This window comes from Tyto alba, unplaced genomic scaffold, assembly GCF_018691265.1.
Source record: "Tyto alba isolate M040663 unplaced genomic scaffold, T.alba_DEE_v4.0 Super-Scaffold_2, whole genome shotgun sequence".
NCBI lineage: Eukaryota > Metazoa > Chordata > Aves > Strigiformes > Tytonidae > Tyto > Tyto alba.
Genome location: NW_024881282.1, coordinates 22,993,043 through 22,999,042, shown reverse-complemented (window position 1 = coordinate 22,999,042; position 6,000 = coordinate 22,993,043).

Genomic DNA, 6,000 nt, shown 5'->3' with positions numbered 1-6,000 from the left:
AAATCTGGGTTTTCATCAAGAACATTTCCTTAGCTAAAAATGCCATGATTCTTCAAGCTGTAGTTTGATCCTGTTCATTTTGTCTATAAAAGATATAACGCCAAAAAGGCAGATTGGGACATTATAGTTTCATTTAAAAGGAAACTTTCAGGCAGCGGCTGCAATCCACTCCATACGAGAAGATAAAACCCACAGCAAGTGACTTGGTAGGCAGAAGGAAAACAATTACTCATAAAACAGATATCCTAAAGCAGGGAAAATTATTCTCTATCAATTATAGAGGAAATTAGACTGTACTTTGCTCTTTATGACTTGACAGCTAAAAATCCCCCATCAACTGACAGAAATTAAAGGTATTCTCCTCTTGTATGATTCTCCATCAGTTTTGGTGGCAGTTTTATGTTCCTAACCTAGAAAAGCATCTGGCCCCATTGAACTTGCATTATATCCCTTGTACCAGAAGAATATCATCACGCTCATATTATTCATGGTGAGATCCTGAAATAGAAAGGATGTGATTCAAAACAACTTCTGATGTCTATGCTAAAAATTTTAAGACCTATACTCCCATCACCAATGGACACCAACTGTCAAATCAAAGGAATCTACACATACCAGTCACTTTCAGATGTATCCGACTTCAGACATCCACAACTGAAAAAAAGAGATACAAATATAATTCAATATTAAAATTCAAATATAAAGTACTAACCTACCTGTTTTCCCCACTATTAAACAGCAAAGGTGTGGCAAAGATGACAGCAGATCTCAAATGATATGGTGATACCAGCTGATTTGTACCTACATTTTTCCTTCTGAAAGCAGACAGAGATTTTTTGGGAAGCAAACAGTTAGGGGCGTTAATGAGCAGTACGTGTTGCTGCACCCAGACAGATGCTGAATATGTTCCCTGGCATGCCTCCAACAGAAGAATACAGGCCAGTGGCTCCTGTAAATCACAAGGAGATGTAGGCAGGGATGGTTAACTATAACTAAGACCCAACGACTACGTGTTGTTAGTACCATGATCACCACCGTACCCGTGACGCTGGCTTTGCACCCTGTTTTGTGGGCCCTGCACGGCCGAGCTTGGCCTTGCGTGACCTTTGTATCATCCAGCCCGAGTGCAGAGGCGGATCCAGAAGATGCACGGGGGGCTCAAAAGATGTGTGGATCCGAAGGTGAAGAAACCCTTCTTCCCGCACACAGACATTCCGGCACAATTCAACTCACCCTGTTTAAGGTGCTCAGCAGCTGGGCATTGCTTCATAGCATTCACCACAGGGGAAGTGCTGAAGGTCAGGACAGAGAGACAGGCAGAGTCCAGCAAGGAGTCTTGCACCGTACCACTGCCTTGGTAGCTAAGCATCAGGAAAGCCAGAAGGAAGAGGATATAATGAGATGCTGATGGGAATATATTGCTTCCAGCTTGTTAGGACTGCAGTTGAGCCACAGGAAAATAAGGTTGGAGCATTCCTTTGCACTTTCCCATCAAACCAAAGAACTGTAAATGATAGCTGACAACAACTTTAAGAAAGAAAAAAAAAAAAAAGGATAAAATCAGAGCTTTCTCAACCAGAGCTTCAAAGCATGAAAAGGCAAAAAATTCTCAGCTCTGTCTACTTGCAAGCAGTATCAGGCTGCCTGCAGATGCCTTCAGACAATAATAATAGCCTCAAGGGGATAGGCAAGGCAGGATATTATGGTAGCTGAAAAATCAAATATTGCCAGCTACCACCATCCCGGTCCCACACAGGGCATAGCTGAAACGATAACTGATGCTCCCTAAAAGCCGTTTTACAGGTTTTGTGATGTTGCATGACACTCAGGAAAGTTCATCGGCATGAAAAAGAGGGTGGGAGGGAGGAAGATTTATTGCACAGAAATGTACAGCGCAGTCATGGCAAAAAATTATGCATTGTTATTGCTTCCATGCAAAATGGAGCAAATTTGATCACATTCAACAATGTACACATCTTCATCAGCAGGGAAAAAAAAATCTGTAGTATTCTGGAAAATGATAAATTCAAAGTACAGTCAGAGAATAAAGATTGTCTGTCAGGTTTTGCTAGCTGAAGGAATTGCCAGTGTTCAGAAAAAAAATGGCTTTGGGGAGCAATTACTACCGTGATTTCAGTTTTGTTGTCTAGGTGGTGGGACTCACTGACTGAGACAAGCTTGCTCGGATAATGCCGGCAGTGCCACAACACTCTGAGGATGACAGCTTATTTGTTCATGAATTCCTAAAATACAGAGGACTGTCTAACTGATACCATCTCACAAGAGTCAGCGGTGGGGAAACTGAAGCCATTAATACGACAAGGCTGCAGCTGCATCCATCAGATTTGTTCCCAAGGGATGCCAAAGCATCTGTTACTCTTCACCTTTCTGAATTAACTGCAATTGTTTTCTACCTGCAACTTCATCATCCGGCTGAGATATTTCTATGCGTCCATTAGTGAAGGGGAATGCATAATATATCATCAACAAGCAAACAGCCACTCACTTTGTCTTCCTAAATTCCTTTATCACTACAGAACACATTCATGTATTATAGTAGCTATACTCGTGTCCTAATCTGCATCCACTGCATTCTTCCATTATGTGCAGTGACAAGATGGTTGTTGCACAGGTATTATTGCTAACAGATGTGAAATATCACAAAGTCTCTTTTTCTTGGCGTAAGACCAATAGAATTAGAAATCCCACCCTTCTCACATTTTTTTTCATTGCCAATTCAACTTTGAAGAGAATTTTCATTGCATTTTAACAAATTTCTCCCATATGCTGCTGAAAAATAGTATTACTATTCAACAACCTGGCAGTTTTTCATAATTCAGTAGAGGATTGGTCTGGGTTTTTCTGTTGCTGCCTGGAGATGGTAGGGGATAGGTGGGGTGTAGCTACTGAAGGGGCAGCAGTACCTGACACACTACGTCTGCGTTAACAAGGTGAGTGGGGCCCTGGTGTGAAATGTTCTGATTTCTACACAGCTTTCTTTGCTTTACTGTTCTTATACCTGCTTTAAGCGGGGAGAGAAAAAACTGACATCCACAGCAAGTGACTCTATCTCCCTCTTGCCCTCCCTAAACCATCCCCTCTTCTGCCCCAATTTATTCCCTGGCTCTGGGGCACACTCTACTGGCGAGCTGCTTCTTACCAAAAATTGGATTTCCTTTGCTAGATCCCTGCCAGGAAGGACTCAGCTACACAAGCAAATAGGATCAACGCTTACCATGTCGCTGAGCAGAGGTGCCAGGAGAGCAGATCTCCCTGGGACCATGGGGTTTTGTCCAACTGCATGGGGTTCCACTAATCTATCCCCAAGGATGGCACGCTGTGACACTGAGGCTGTGTCTTCCTTCTGTATTTACCATGGAAGAAAGCCTTTTCATCATGGTTGGAGCCCATTGCAGCCTTTCAGCCAAACAAGAATCAACAAAACGCATGCGGCCTTTGCTTTGTGTCCTCTGGAATACCCCACCAGTAACTTAAAGCGTAGAGCTTGGAAGAAACAGCAGCAGAGCAGCCTCTATCTACAAGGCTTCCCCTTCATCCTGCTGGAGTTGTCTTCAGCATTCTGTCCCTTCCCACATCCTCCTAAAGCTCGCTTCTTTCAAGTAATCTGGCCACTGAAATGAATGTACTCAAACAAGACATTTTGGAACTTTGCTTGCCTGTATGGTAGAGAGTGTGATTCTTTAATTTTCAACTTTTGTTATAAATTTCCACCACTTACTATGGGATTTCACATTGCGTGATTCTGAAATCGGGCTGAATTTTCTACTAGCTTAGAAACAAAATCCACTCTTAAAATGCTGAAAATAATATTATTCTCTCTTTCATACAGTGTTCCCTGGACCTTCTAGGTACACCCATTTCCTTCAGTTGTGCTCATTAAAAAGGTAATCAGTGTAATGGCTTTGTAAGAGTCTGAGGTGATTTCATAAAAAACATGTAATATTTTATGCTGAGCTCAGCATGAACGAACTGTGAAATTGCATTGGATTTAGGCTGAAGAATTGCACTAGGATGGAAAATTAAACCAGTCTTTAATCAGTAATTTCAGGATGCTTACTTATTAAAAAAATGTATTTGCTCTCTCAATTAAAGTAGGCTTGAGGCTACATTAATTTTAGCAGCTTTTCAAAGGCAGGTAAATAATACCAATCTTACTAAGAATGAAGAATCAAATGTAGTGCAAATTAGTTAAAATATGCCTACCAAATTTTCTTCAGAAAACACAGAATACTAATGTGCTGATTACAGCTGCAACTAATAGTGTCTGCCTAACGGGCATGCATTAACAAATGTGATTTATACCTATCAGGTCCAAATGCCCCATTTTCCTTATGGTTCATTTATCTGCCTGCTATGGAATAGCTAGCATTTGTCAGCTGCCTCTTCTGGCCAGTGTTTGTGTACCCATGAGCTTTGTGAGGTCGTGACATGGTGACAAAACATTCTATTTCTCACGGTAAATAAAAATATTTCGAAGATTTCAGGTTGGACCTTGATTGTAACCATTATTAACAAGCGTGTACTGCTTTCTTCCCAGACCCTTTCTAGGCACTCACCTCACTCGCAGACCAATTATGAGGATGAATTCAGTCTCACTTCACCTCAACCATCCTGAAGTGAGGTATCTAGTCTACATCACACGCCCGGGTAACAGTATAGGGAGAGATGGGAACCTCCAGAAAGCAATTCAGCCCCACCTCAACCACCTTTCACCTCTCCTCATCCAGGCTTTGACAAGCAGTCAACAAACAGCATATAGCATGTTACCTGTGCTTCGCTCAGGATCCAGAGAAATGGTAAGTGAAAACGACACTGCAAGAGCAATCACGTCAGCACTCCTGAAAATATGAGTTGAATTTGCTCGCAGCAATAAGGAACATTTTCCAGAGAGGTCCCTGGCGTAACAGCCACCAAATGTACATCTTCATGGTGTTGCCTGTTGCTTGCTGTCACACCATGAAAAAAAATAGTATTTAACTGAACTGAATTCTTACATCAGTTTACTGTGTGGCCAGAAAAACAATTGTAAAGGACAAATGATGGCAGAAGAAAACAGCCAAAGAGTAAGGAAAACAGACCTGGCTCATCTTAGCACAGCCACCAAAAGCTGTGGGTCTAATTCACATAGAAAGCAGTAGAGATGCCCCTCCGTGCGCAGCCAACGGCGCTTCTGGCTCCTCACGAGTGTGGAGAGGGAATCAGGATGGCAACAGCTCGTTGCTGTGGGATGGATCCCTGCTCCAGGCGTCCTGGACAGGGGAGGCAGCCCATCCCGGCTGGGTTGCCTTGAGCTCAGCTTCACGGCTCTGCCGCTGCCTGTCCCCGAGTTACGGACTGCCAGATCACGTCACAGGACAGACTTGGTCCAGATTAGCTGTAGGTATTATAGTCACCCTGAAGTCAAGTTAACTCAAAACAGGGTTTTCTTAGATTCACATTTTCATACTGACTCGACACAGCGAAGAAAGATAGCCTGTGGCTGTCATGCAGGCAAAGCACTGGAGGGGTTTGGTCACACACTAGATGATCTGTGATAAATCTTATCAGTGTAAAGTAGCATTAGTGGTTTGGATCTGGGGTGAGGCATGCTAAAATTGAATTTCCTGTTTTATTAACCCGAGGCCTGAGGACAATAACAGCTCCAGTCAGAAGTGTTACTCCTGATCAGAGGTTAAAAATAGATGAGTGTGGAGACAAGATATCATGAATTAATCTCTCCTTGACTCCCACAGTAAATCAGTAAAGATCTTTCAAATAATTATATTAATTGTCTATATCTTCTGAACATACCAAAAAGTCAGGCCAAAGAAACACAGCACTCTGTCACCCTCACACTAACCCAAATTTACACATGGGTTGTAGACGTGAGCAAGGTTGGTAACTCCTGCACAGGCAGAACTCTCCTGGAGCCCAAGAGGAGTGCCAGGCCCTCAAGAAATGCAGAGTTGGGCACAAAATGGGGGCCTCTCTGGCAGTTCT